Source organism: Salmo salar, chromosome ssa09 (genome assembly GCF_905237065.1).
Source record: "Salmo salar chromosome ssa09, Ssal_v3.1, whole genome shotgun sequence".
NCBI classification, from domain to species: Eukaryota; Metazoa; Chordata; class Actinopteri; order Salmoniformes; family Salmonidae; genus Salmo; species Salmo salar.
In genome coordinates, this window is record NC_059450.1 from 54,943,709 (window position 1) to 54,957,145 (window position 13,437).

The 13,437-nt window shown below is 44.7% G+C and overlaps 1 long non-coding RNA gene and 1 other non-coding gene across 2 annotated transcripts; both read left to right on the plus strand.

The window, feature by feature from the left end:
- Nucleotides 1–7,349: 7,349 nt before the first annotated feature.
- Nucleotides 7,350–11,761, plus strand: LOC123744634 (uncharacterized). The gene is made up of 2 exons (XR_006771029.1): nt 7,350–7,884; nt 10,816–11,761. It is a non-coding gene; the product is annotated as an uncharacterized lncRNA (long non-coding RNA).
- A 121-nt stretch (nt 11,762–11,882) lies between these two features.
- On the plus strand, nt 11,883–12,036 carry LOC123724192 (5.8S ribosomal RNA). Its single transcript, XR_006756870.1, has one exon. It is a non-coding gene; the product is annotated as a 5.8S ribosomal RNA (ribosomal RNA).
- The last annotated feature ends 1,401 nt before the right edge of the window (nt 12,037–13,437 follow it).

Below are 13,437 nucleotides of genomic sequence, written 5' to 3' on the forward strand. Positions count from 1 at the left end.
TGAGTATCTGGAGAGACTTGGACTGGTCCCCCCACAGCATGGTGGCATGGGGGCGAGTAGGGGGAGAAGCAAAATTGTCCTTAAGATCCACCAGAGTACTCATTCCTACAAATGAGCTAGGTCTCTTGAAGGGGCAGGTAGACACATAATGACCGGCAGTACTGCAATACAGACAACTCTGGGTGTTAAGTCTGCGTATGCGTTCGGCTGGAGACAGCCTAGCCCTGCCGAGCTGCATAGGCTCGGGAAGAGTTAAATCGTCAGTCTTCGGAGGCTCTTAGAGGAACTTGGGTAAGCTCGGATCCTCTCTGGGAGTTCCGGAGTTCATCAGATGCAAGGCTGAGATCCTTGAGTGAGCGATTTGGACTGCAATCAAACTTCTCCCACTAAGTTCCCGTAGCCGTCTATTGATCTGGATGGATAAGGCGATGAGTGAGTCGAGATCTGTTGGTAGTTCCCGGGCTGCAAGCTCGCCCTTTACTTCTTCCGATAATCCGTGCAGGAATGTGTAGAACAGTGCTTCCGGGTTCCAGGCACCCTCCTCTGCTAGCGTGCAGAAATCCACCGCATTGTCTGCCACACTGAGGGAGTCCTGCTGGAGTAACTTCCGGGCAGCCTCTCTCATGGACACCGAAGCCGCAAAAACTTTTTTCACCTACGCCGCGGAACCCTCCAGACTGAAGCATACGGCTGACTGTTGTTCCCAAATGTCCTTAGCCCAGACGAAGGCCCTCCTGGACATCAGCGTGATGAGGTACGCTATCTTAGAGAGGTCCGAGGGGAAGGAGGAAGGCTGCAGCTCCATGACGAGGGAACACTGAGCGAGAAACGCCCGACAGGTGCCCAACTCTCCATCGAAGTGCTCCGGGGGAGGTAAGGGGGGGTTCACGGGAAACCGGGTTGACTGCGCTGCTACCAGCCAGGTTACTGAGGGGCTGGGAGGTTACCGTCGTGGCTGCCTAGTAGACAGCCCACTCCTGCAATGTGTCCAATGCTAGGTCGTGACGTTCGGCCACGGCCTGGAACCCTTCCATCAGACCGCTAAGAGAACTCCTCGTGCCTACCAATGGTGGCTCCTTGGGAGGAGATGGTGTTGAGGAGCTGGTCCAAGTCTGCTGGGTCAGTCATAGCCAGTTCGTACTATCATGTTTTAAGGTATGACCCAGGTGCAGACAGTGTTGAAGAAACTAAAGTTTATTCTTTATAAAGGGGCAGGCAAATGACAGGTCAAGGCAGGCAGGGGTCAATAATCCAGAGAGGGTGTAAGGCACTGGAACAGCAGGCGGGCTCAGGGTCACGCAGAGGTCAGTAACCCAGAGTAGAGGCCAAGGTACAGGATGGCAGGCAGGCTCAGGGTCAGGGCAGGCAGGAAAGGTCAAAACCGGGAAACTAGAAAACAGGGACTATAGCAAAGACAGGTCAAGGAAAAGCGCTGGTAGGTTTGAACGAACAAAACTAACTGGCACAGACAGACAGAAAACACAGATATAAGTGCCCAGGGGATAATGGGGAAGATGGGTGACACCTGGAGGGGGGTGGAGACAAGCACAAGGATATGTGAAACAGATCAGGGTGTGACACACTCAGGCTATCCGGAAGGCCAAAGTTAGTTACTTTAAGGAACAGTTCTCTCTGGGTCTAACCCCAAGAAGTTCTGGAAAACAGTTAACTTCTTGGGGCTATGTGGGACGCTAGCGTGCCACCCGTGGTGCACCCTATCAACAGCAGGTGCATTTCAAGAGCGGCAAATTTGAAACCAAATAAATGTCAAAATTCAAATTTTTCAAACATACAACTATCTTACACCCTTTGAAAGATAAACATCTCCTTAATCTAACCACGTTGTCCGATTTCAAAAAGGTTTTACGGCGAAAGCATAAAGTTAGATTATGTTAGGAGAGTACATTGACAATAGCTGTGTGTAATGTTTTGTCAATTCAAAGACAGGGTCACCAAAACCATAAAACCAGCTAAAATGATGCACTAACCTTTTACAATCTCCATCAGATGACACTCCTAGGACATTATGTTAGACAATGCATGCATTTTTAGTTCTATCAAGTTCATATTTATATCCAAAAACAGCGTTTTACTATGGCATTGATGTTGAGGAAATCGTTTCCCTCCAATAACCGGCAGTCAAGTCAGCACCACAAATTAAATAATTAAAATTAGAAAACATTGGTAAAATATTATATTGTCATTTAAAGAATTATAGATTTACATCTCTTGAACGCAATCAACTTGCCAGATTTAAAAATAACCTTACTGGGAAATCACACTTTGCAATAATCTGAGCACTGCGCCCAGAAAAATATGCTTTGCTATACAGACAAACGGCCATGTTGGAGAGATCTAAAATCGAAAATACTATGTAAATAATCCATTACCTTTGATTCTCTTCATCAGATGTCACTTCCCGGAATCCCAGGTCCATAACGAATGTAGTTTTGTTCAAAAAAGCTCATCATTTATATCCAAAAAGATCCGTGTTGTTAGCACATGATCTAAGCCAGCCGGACTTCTCGTCATGAACGAGGGGGAAAAAATATATTTACGTTCGTTCAAACATGTCAAACGTTGTATAGCATAAATCATTAGGGCCTTTTTTAACCAGAACATGAATAATATTCAAGGTGGACGAATGCATTCTCTTTTAAAACGTTTTGGAACGAGGGTACCCAACATGACCTTGCGCGCCAGAGTCTAATCGGCCATCACCGTTCCAAGGCTCTTGTTCGGTCAGATCTCATAGTAGAAGATTCAAAACACTTTGTAAAGGCTGGTGACATCTAGTGGAAGCAATAGGAAATGCCAAAACATTAATCAGCCCCTGTGTGTTTCAATGGCATAGGCTTAAAGGTAATTCAACACATCAGGTATCCACTTCCTGTCAGAAAATGTCTCAGGGTTTTGCCTGCCAAATGAGTTCTGTTATACTCACAGACACCATTCAAACAGTTTTAGAAACTTTAGGGTGTTTTCTATCCATATATAATAAGTATATGCATATTCTAGTTACTGGGTAGGATTAGTAACCAGATTAAATCGGGTACGTTTTTTTATCCAGCCGTGAAAATACTGCCCCCTAGCCCCAACAGGTTAAAGACCTGGAGAATAAACCCTCCTCACAGCTACCCATGTCCCTTAATGTTGCTGATGTGGTTGTTACTAACAAGAAGCACATAGCTGAGCTCTTTAATCACCACTTCATTAAGTCAGGATTCCTATTTGACTCAGCCATGCCTCCTTGCCCGTCCAACATTTCCTCATGTCCCACCCCTTCTAATGCGACTATCCCCGATGCTTCTCCCTCTTTTTCCCCTGCCCCGCTAAAAAGTTTCTCCCTGCAGGCAGTCACTGAGTCCGAGGTGCTAAAGGTGCTCCTGAAACTTGACCCCAAAAAAACATCTGGGTCAGATCCTTGAGGGCCGTCGTGGTATCGGCTTGAGGGGGGAAATATACACGGCTGTGACAATAACCAATGAGAATTATCTTGGTAGATAATATGGTCGGCATTTGATTGTGAGGAATTATAGGTCAGATGAACAAAAGGACTTGAGTTCCTGTATGTTGTTACGATTACACCATGAGTCGTTAATCATGAGACATACACCCCCCACCCTTCTTCTTCCCAGAGAGATCAAATCTCCAGGGTGGTGGTGCAACCAAAGTATCCGCTTCGGTAAAGTTGTATTCCTGGTTGTAATGTTGGTAAGTTGATGTCGCTCTGATATCCAATAGGGTTAGGGTTAGGGGTTAGGGTTAGGGTTAGGGCTAGGGTTAGGGTTAGGTTTTGAATATAATTGTGTTTCACGTCAGCTAGCTTGTTTTACGGTGCACAGGCCTATCTCCTGTTCATCCCTCTCCTTCTGATGATGTTATATTTAGATGTAGTACTTACAATTGCCTGTAGGTGTCCTCCTAAGATCATAAAATAGACTAAAATGAGTTCTAAAATGCCTTTTTCTGGGTGACAGTACAGGAGCCGATGTGGTGAGAGATTCATTCAACCAGTGTTGTTAAATATGAACATAAAAGCAATATTGTGCATTTAGTTGGTTTTACTGTTTTATTCTGTTAAAAGAATGGAAAAACCTAAAAAAAAGGAAGATACCAAACTAAAACAGAACAAAACATAAATATATAGAGTATAAATAAAACCATGTTCTTCTGCATCCATTTTCCTGTCTGTTAAAACGCATTTTCTAAAACCTCTCGTTCAGGCCATTTGGCGTTATTGTCTGTAGGTGCTGGATCCACTCCCGTTCTACCCTCTTTCGCTGCCCACAGGTCCAGCCTATATATGACTGTAACCCTGATATGGTGAGGTGAGTGATGGGGTGCTCCTGGAAGTGGGTTATTAGTGTCGTTTGTAAGTGTGCCCTTTTGATGTTATACAGGTGTTGTTTGTGTCTGGTTTCTATGGTATGTTTGGTTTCTCCAATGTATTGTTTATTGCAGAGTGTGCATGTAACGATATAAATGGCGTTATGTGTGTTCAGTGAATAAGATTCTTGTACTGGTGCTGATGTATGGCTGTGTATGTTTGTAATGAACTTTATCTGTCGAAAATGTGAATTGTGAGATTTGGGGTCTTGTGGTGGCTTACTACTGAATCTTGCTTTGGTGAGGAGGTCCTTTAAATTTTTGTTCTTTCTGAATGCTGAAATTATTCTGTATGGTTTAAGTGGTATGTAAGTGTGCTGAACTGTAGAGAAGTTGTGTTTGATTGATTGATGTAGGGATCTGATTCTATGTGAAAATGTGGTTACTAGGGGGATGATAATTGTCTGTTGATTGAGTATTGATGACAAAGGAGAAGAGACAGAGGAAGTGTTGCGGTTTAGTGATTGGTGCAGATCACTCCCCAGAGGGGAGTCAGGATTAGGGTGAGGGAGGGAGATAGGGGTTAAGTTAGGATGAGAACCCTGGTTAGGGTAATGGTGAACATTAAGGTTAGGCGTGGGGTTTGGGGAGAGGTTAAGTTTAGGCGTGGGGTTTGGGGAGAGGTTAAGGTTAGGCGTGGGGTTTGGGGAGAGGTTAAGGTTAGGCGTGGGGTTTGGGGAGAGGTTAAGGTTAGGCGTGGGGTTTGGGGAGAGGTTAAGGTTAGGCGTGGGGTTTGGGGAGAGGTTTAGGTTAGGCGTGGGGTTTGGGGAGAGATTAAGTTTAGGCGTGGGGTTTGGGGAGAGATTAAGTTTAGGGGTGGGGTTTGGGGAGAGGTTAAGGTTAGGCGTGGGGTTTGGGGAGAGGTTAAGGTTAGGCGTGGGGTTTGGGGAGAGGTTAAGGTTAGGCGTGGGGTTTGGGGAGAGGTTAAGGTTAGGCGTGGGGTTTGGGTTAGGTGTGGGGTTTGGGGAGAGGTTAAGGTTAGGCGTGGGGTTTGGGGAGAGGTTAAGGTAAGGCGTGGGGTTTGGGGAGAGGTTAAGGTTAGGCGTGGGGTTTAGGGAGATGTTAAGATGAGGGGTGAGGTTAGGCTTAGAACCCTGGTTAGGGTAATGGTAAAGGTTAAGGTTAGGAGTGGGGTTTGGGGAAAGGTTAAGGTTAGGAGTAGGATTGAGGTTGAGATTAAAAGAGGTGGATGGTTTGATGTGGTCTGTGAGTGTTGGATGAATGGGAGGGAGGGCTGCCAATGTGTTGTTTTTAATGGTTCTTAAAAATTGTTTTGAATATCCTCTTCTTCTGAGTGCATTGAATAGTGTATTTATTGCATAATCCAGGTCTTGCTTGCAAGATGATATCCTGTAGAACCGTATGATTTGTGATTTTATTATTCCCTTAAATGCATGTTTAGGATGGTAACTATGTTTATGAAGTAAAGCATGTGTGTCTGTTGGTTTGAAGTAGACTCTAGTGTGTAGTGTTTTCTGTGATTGATTGTTATTACTGAAAAACACTGTTGTGTCTAAGAAGTTGACTTCTTGCGGATGAATTGTGTATTTAACCTTAATTGATGAATGCTGGCTGTTGAGAATGTTTATAAAGTCTGTGAATAATTGGATGTCGTGGGGCCAGGCTCCTATTATGTCGTCTAAAAACCGGTAATAAAAAGTGGGTTGATATGGACACTTGGCCAGTGCCTCTCTCTCCCATTCAGCCATGTATATGTTGGCGTAAGCAGGTGCGAATTTTTTGCCCATAGCTGTTCCCTCCACCTGCAGGTAATAGTGATCGTTGAATAAAAAGTAATTGCTAGTCAGGCTGATTTCTAATAGTTCTTTGTCCGGTCTAGTGTTGTCTGGGTATCTCTTAAAGATATTTCTAATTGCTTGTATTCCTGTTGCTGTATTTATATTAGTATACAGGCTATCAATATCTATGGTGAATATGTGTGTGTGGGAGGGAACAACTATGGGTCCAATCCTCTCCATGAAGTGATAAGTGTCCCTGAGAAAGCTGGGGTGCCTGGTGGAGAGAGGGTTAATATAATGATCTATATATTGTGAAATGTTATAGGATTCACTATTGCAGTCTGAGGAACTTCAAAGGGAATTGTCCGTGTCCCCGGTTCCTTGTGTACTTTTAACAGTAAGTAGAATAGTCTAGGTCGTGGGGTATCTGTGCCGTAGAGAAAGTCCCGTTGTTTTGCTGTGATGTAGTGTTGGTCGTAGAGTCTTTTTATTATTGTGGTGCTCTAAGGGTGGGTATGTAGGTCCCTATACCCTTTATAAGTATTTAAAACCGTTTTAAAAATTTCATCCCTGGTAACCCAAAAATAAAACATAGTGCAATTTCTGAGAAGTAAAACATAGACGATTTTCTGACCAGTTTGAACATAGTCGTTTTTCTGAGACTTTTTTGAAAGCTCCATAAATTGATCTATGGCGCCCTCAAGTGACTTTTTCCCTGTACTAGTGTCATTCTATACTGGGCGTGGACGTCTGTATACCCGCTATATGTATTTAAAACCGTTAAAAAAAATTAATCCTGGTAACCCAAAATAATACCAGGCCCACCGTTGGACTTTGTCTCTGGAGAGAAATGAAAAGTGGGCACTCTTGTCACTTTTTCGACCAATTTCTGAAAATTTCAAATAATGATTAAAAATACTTCCCGGGGGGCTAGAGGTCCCAAATTTTAGAGTGCATAGGAACCTATTTTTTTGGTAAACTGAACTTTTTTTCGCAAACCTAAAACTCGATGTTCTATTATAAATTGTTATGGAAAAACGGTTTAAATTAGATGGAAATGTTCGTCTATGTGTGCCCTTTCGTGCAAAAAATACCCGCATCCTGATTGGAGTTGTACTTTTCGATTTATTCAAGTTTAAAGTGTCCTACCGTGACATCGGAAAAACCTTGAAACGGTGTGAGTGACAGTAATCTTTACACACTCATGCCCGTGTGAGGCAGACAGGTACCGGCGCGATTTCAGAAACCTGGTTTTTGACAACTGGAGAACCACTTTTGTGGGTTTTTCTTCTGAACTGGGGCCATGATTAAGAGGGACGGCCGGGGGCATTCGTATTGTGCCGCTAGAGGTGAAATTCTTGGACCGGCGCAAGACGGATGAAAGCGAAAGCATTTGCCAAGAATGTTTTCATTAATCAAGAACGAAAGTCGGAGGTTTGAAGACGATCAGATACCGTCGTAGTTCCGACCATAAACGATGCCAACTAGCGATCCGGCGGCGTTATTCCCATGACCCGCCGGGCAGTGTCCGGGAAACCAAAGTCTTTGGGTTCTGGGGGGAGTATGGTTGCAAAGCTGAAACTTAAAGGAATTGACGGAAGGGCACCACCAGGAGTTGAGCCTGCGGCTTAATTTGACTCAACACGGGAAACCTCACCCGGCCCGGACACGGAAAGGATTGACAGATTGATAGCTCTTTCTCGATTCTGTGGGTGGTGGTGCATGGCCGTTCTTAGTTGGTGGAGCGATTTGTCTGGTTAACCTCTTAGGGCTAGGGGGCAGTATTTACACGGCCGGATAGAAAACGTACCCGATTTAATCTGGTTACTACTCCTACCCAGTAACTAGAATATGCATATAGTTATTAGATATGGATAGAAAACACCCTAAAGTTTCTAAAACTGTTTGAATGGTGTCTGTGAGTATAACAGAACCCATATGGCAGGCAAAAACCTGAGAGATTCCTTTACAGGAAGTGGACTGTCTGACCATTTATTGGCTTTCTTTGACATCTCTTTCCAAAATAAAGGATCTCTGCGGTAACGTGACACTTCCCACGGCTCCCATACGCTCTCAGAGCCCGGGAAAAAGCTGAATGTCGTCATTCCAGCCCCAGGCTGAAACACATTATCGCCTTTGTCAAGTGGCCGATCAGGGGACAGTGGGCTTAGGCGCATGCACTGGTCGCCCCCGTCTTTCTTTTTTCCCCTCTATTTACCAAAACGCAGATTCCCGGTCGGAATATTATCGCTTTTTTACGAGATAAATTGCATAAAAATTGATTTTAAACAGCGGTTGACATGCTTCGAAGTACGGTAATGGAATATTTAGAATTTTTTTGTCACGAAATGCGCCATGCTCGTAACCCTGATTTACCATTTCGGATAGTTTCTTGAACGCACGAACAAAACGCCGCTGTTTGGATATAACGATGGATTATTTGGGACCAAACCAACATTTGTTATTGAAGTAGAAGTCCTGGGAGTGCATTCTGACGAAGAACATCAAAGGTAATCAAACTTTTGTAATAGTAAATCTGATTTTGGTGAAGGCTAAACTTGCTGGGTGTCTAAATAGCTAGCCCGTGATGGCTGGGCTATGTACTTAGAATATTGCAAAATGTGCTTTCACCAAAAAGCTATTTTAAAATCGGACATATCGAGTGCATAGAGGAGTTCTGTATCTATAATTCCTAAAATAATTGTTATGCTTTTTGTGAACGTTTATCGTGAGTAATTTAGTAAATTGTTAGTAAATTCCCCGGAAGTTTGCGGGGGGTATGCTAGTTCTGAACGTCACATGCTAATGTAAAAAGCTGGTTTTTGATATAAATATGAACTTCATTGAACAAAACATGCATGTATTGTATAACATAATGTCCTAGGGTTGTCATCTGATGAAGATCATCAAAGGTTAGTGCTACATTTAGCTGTGGTTTGGGTTTATGTGACATTATATGCTAGCTTGAAAAATGGGTGTCTGATTATTTCTGGCTGGGTACTCTGCTGACATAATCTAATGTTTTGCTTTCATTGTAAAGCCTTTTTGAAATCGGACAGTGTGGTTAGATTAACGAGAGTCTTGTCTTTAACCTCTATGGGCTAGGTGGGACGAATTCGTCCCACCTACGTAACAGCCACTGCCAGCCTGTGGCGCGATTTTCAAAACCTTAAAAATCCTATTACTTCAATTTCTCAAACATATGACTATTTTACAGCCATTTAAAGACAAGACTCTCGTTAATCTAACCACACTGTCCGATTTCAAAAAGGCTTTACAACGAAAGCAAAACATTAGATTATGTCAGCAGAGTACCAAGCCAGAAATAATCAGACACCCATTTTTCAAGCCAGCATATAATGTCACCAAAACCCAGAAGACAGCTAAATGCAGCACTCACCTTTGATGATCTTCATCAGATGACAACCCTAGGACATTATGTTATACAATACATGCATGTTTTGTTCAATCAAGTTCATATTTATATCAAAAACCAGCTTTTTAAATTAGCATGTGACGTTCAGAACTAGCATACCCCCGCAAACTTCCGGGGAATTCGCTAACATTTTACTAAATTACTCACGATAAACGTTCACAAAAAGCATAACAATTATTTTAAGAATTATAGATACAGACCTCCTCTATGCACTCGATATGTCCGATTTTAAAATAGCTTTTTGGTGAAAGCACATTTTGCAATATTCTAAGTACATAGCCCAGGCATCACGGGCTCGCTATTTAGACACCCGGCAAGTTTAGCACTCACCATAATCATATTTACTATTATAAAAGTTTGATTACCTTTTGTTGTCTTCGTCAGAATGCACACCCAGGACTGCTACTTCAATAACAAATGTTGGTTTGGTCCAAAATAATCCATCGTTATATCCGAATAGCGGCGTTTTGTTCGTATGCGTTCCAGACACTATCCGAAATAGTAAAGAAGTGTCGCGCGCATGGCGCAATTCGTGACAATAAAATTCTAAATATTCCATTACCGTACTTCGAAGCATGTCAACCGCTGTTTAAAATCAATTTTTACGAAATTTTTCTCGTAGAAAAGCGATAATATTCCGACAGGGAATCTCCTTTTCGGCAAACAGAGGAAAAAATCCCAAAGGCGGGGCGGTCGGGGTCACGCGCATAAGCCCAGTGTCCCTTGATCGGCCACTTGAGAAAGGCGATAATGTGTTTCAGCCTGGGGCTGGAATGACGACATTCTGTTTTTTCCCGGGCTCTGAGCGCCTATGGACGACGTGGGAAGTGTCACGTTAGAGCAGAGATCCTTAGTAAATGATAGAGATGGAAAAGAAGTTCAAGAAATGGTCAGACAGGCCACTTCCTGTAAAGGAATCTCTCAGGTTTTGACCTGCCATTTGAGTTCTGTTATACTCACAGACACCATTCAAACAGTTTTAGAAAATTTAGGGTGTTTTCTATCCATATGTAATAAGTATATGCATATTCTAGTTACTGGGTAGGAGTGGTAACCAGATTAAATCGGGTATGTTTTTTATCCAGCCGTGTCAATACTGCCCCCTAGCCCTAACAGGTTAAATAGCTGTAAAATAGTCATATGTTTGAGAAATTGAAGTAATAGGATTTCTAAGGTATTTGAATAACGCGCCACAGGATTCAACTGGCTGTTACGTAGGTGGGACGATTTGGTGCCACCTAGCCCATAGAGGTTAATTCCGATAACGAACGAGACTCCGGCATGCTAACTAGTTATGCGGCCCCGAGCGGTCGGCGTCCAACTTCTTAGAGGGACAAGTGGCGTTCAGCCACACGAGATTGAGCAATAACAGGTCTGGGATGCCCTTAGATGTCCGGGGCTGCACGCGCGCCACACTGAGCGGATCAGCGTGTGTCTACCCTTCGCCGAGAGGCGTGAGTAACCCGCTGAACCCCACTCGTGATAGGGATTGGGGATTGCAATTATTTCCCATGAACGAGGAATTCCCAGTAAGCGCGGGTCATAAGCTCGCGTTGATTAAGTCCCTGCCCTTAGTACACACCGCCCGTCACTACTACCGATTGGATGGTTTAGTGAGGTCCTCGGATCGGCCCTGCCGAGGTCGGTCACGGCCCTGGTGGAGCGCCGAGAAGACGATCAAACTTGACTATCTAGAGGAAGTAAAAGTCGTAACAAGGTTTCCGTAGGTGAACCTGTGGAAGGATCATTAACAGGTTTGCCAGCCGCCGGCATGGGGCTGCGCTCCACAAACCAAACTCTGCTGTGGGTAGGGTAGGGGGCTCACGCCTCCCGCCTCTCCCTTCCCTTGGCGTGGGTGAACTGGTCCTAGCCCGGTTCCCCGCAGTTCCTTTTTGCCTGGGATGCGCCCGACTGGCTCCATCCCCTTTCCCCGTTAGGCACGGCTAGATGACGCACCGATGGGTGGGTGTGTAGGCCGCTACCGAGGGGGACTGGGGGTGTCCGGTGAACCGGGACTTCCCGAAATGGTCTCACATTTTTAAGCGGATTGAGTATCACCCAGTTTCCTCGCACGGCACTTGGAACCCAGTGAACCGCTCTGCGCCCCGGCGCAGGCGGGGGTTTAATGTCTCCCCGGCCCCACCGGCGCTTCGGCGACGGCGGCAGAGGAGCACCCGGAGGCCCCCATAAAGTTAAACCTACCTGTCTTTGAACAATGACCTCTCGCTCTGGCGAAGGGCGGGGGGAGGAAAGGAGGGCAACCTCCCCATCTCTGCCTTAGCCTCTAGCCTCTGCGTACAACTGGACAAGAAGAGTACAACTCCTAGCGGTGGGTTACTCGGCTCGTGCGTCGATGAAGAACGCAGCTAGCTGCGAGAACTAACGTGAATTGCAGGACACATTGATCATCGACACTTCGAACGCACTTTGCGGCCCCAGGTTCCTCCTGGGGCTACGTCTGTCTGAGTGTCGCTTTATCATCAATCGGAAACCTCAGGGTTTCCACGGCTGGGGTAGTCACAGGCCGCCACCGTGCGGCCTTCGTCCCCCTAAGTGCAGACCAGGACGGCTTGGTGGGAGGGTCGAGGAGGAGCTCGGGCTCTCTCACCCCACCCCTGTGCGCCCTTCCTTTCCCTTCCTCCCTCGGTGGGAGGCGCCCACGTTCCCCGCATGGTCGGGCGCGGTGCCGGTGGACTCTGTCTTTCCGTGCTGCCCGCGTTACGCATGCGGTTCTCGGGGTAGCGCTCGGAGTTAGGTTCGAGCGCTGCGGAGCTCCGAACTCCGTCTTGAACCAGATCGAGAAGGTGAGCCCGGGCGCCCGGCCACACTCCATTCACTTTGACTACGACCTCAGATCAGACGAGACAACCCGCTGAATTTAACCTCTCTGGGCTAGGCGGGACGAATTCGTCCCACCTACGTAACAGCCACTTTAAGCCTGTGGCGCGATTTTCAAAACCTTAAAAATCTTATTACTTCAATTTCTCAAACATATGACTATTTTACAGCTATTTAAAGACAAGACTCTCGTTAATCTAACCACACTGTCCGATTTCAAAAAGGCTTTACAACGAAAACAAAACATTAGATTATGTCAGCAGAGTACCAAGCCAGAAATAATCAGACACCCATTTTTCAAGCCAGCATATAATGTCACAAAAACCCAGAAGACAGCTAAATGCAGCACTCACCTTTGATGATCTTCATCAGATGACAACCCTAGGACATTATGTTATACAATACATGCATGTTTTGTTCAATCAAGTTCATATTTATATCAAAAAACAGCTTTTTACATTAGCATGTGACGTTCAGAACTAGCATACCCCCCGCAAACTTCCGGGGAATTTACTAACAATTTACTAAATTACTCACGATAAATGTTCACAAAAAGCATAACAATTATTTTAAGAATTATAGATACAGAACTCCTCTATGCACTCGATATGTCTGATTTTAAAATAGCTTTTTGGTGAAAGCACATTTTGCAATATTCTAAGTACATAGCCCAGCCATCACGGGCTAGCTATTTAGACACCCGGCAAGTTTAGCCTTCACCAAAATCAGATTTACTATAACAAAAATGTTATTACCTTTGTTGTCTTCGTATGAATGCACTCCCAGGACTGCTACTTCAATAACAAATGTTGGTTTGGTCCCAAATAATCCATCGTTATATCCGAATAGCAGCGTTTTGTTCGTGCGTTCCAGAAACTATCCGAAATGGTAAATCAGGGTCGTGCGCATGGCGCAATTCGTGACAAAAAAATTCTAAATATTCCATTACCGTACTTCGAAGCATGTCAACCGCTGTTTAAAATCAATTTTTATGCAATTTATCTCGTAAAAAAGCGATAATATTCCGACCGGGAA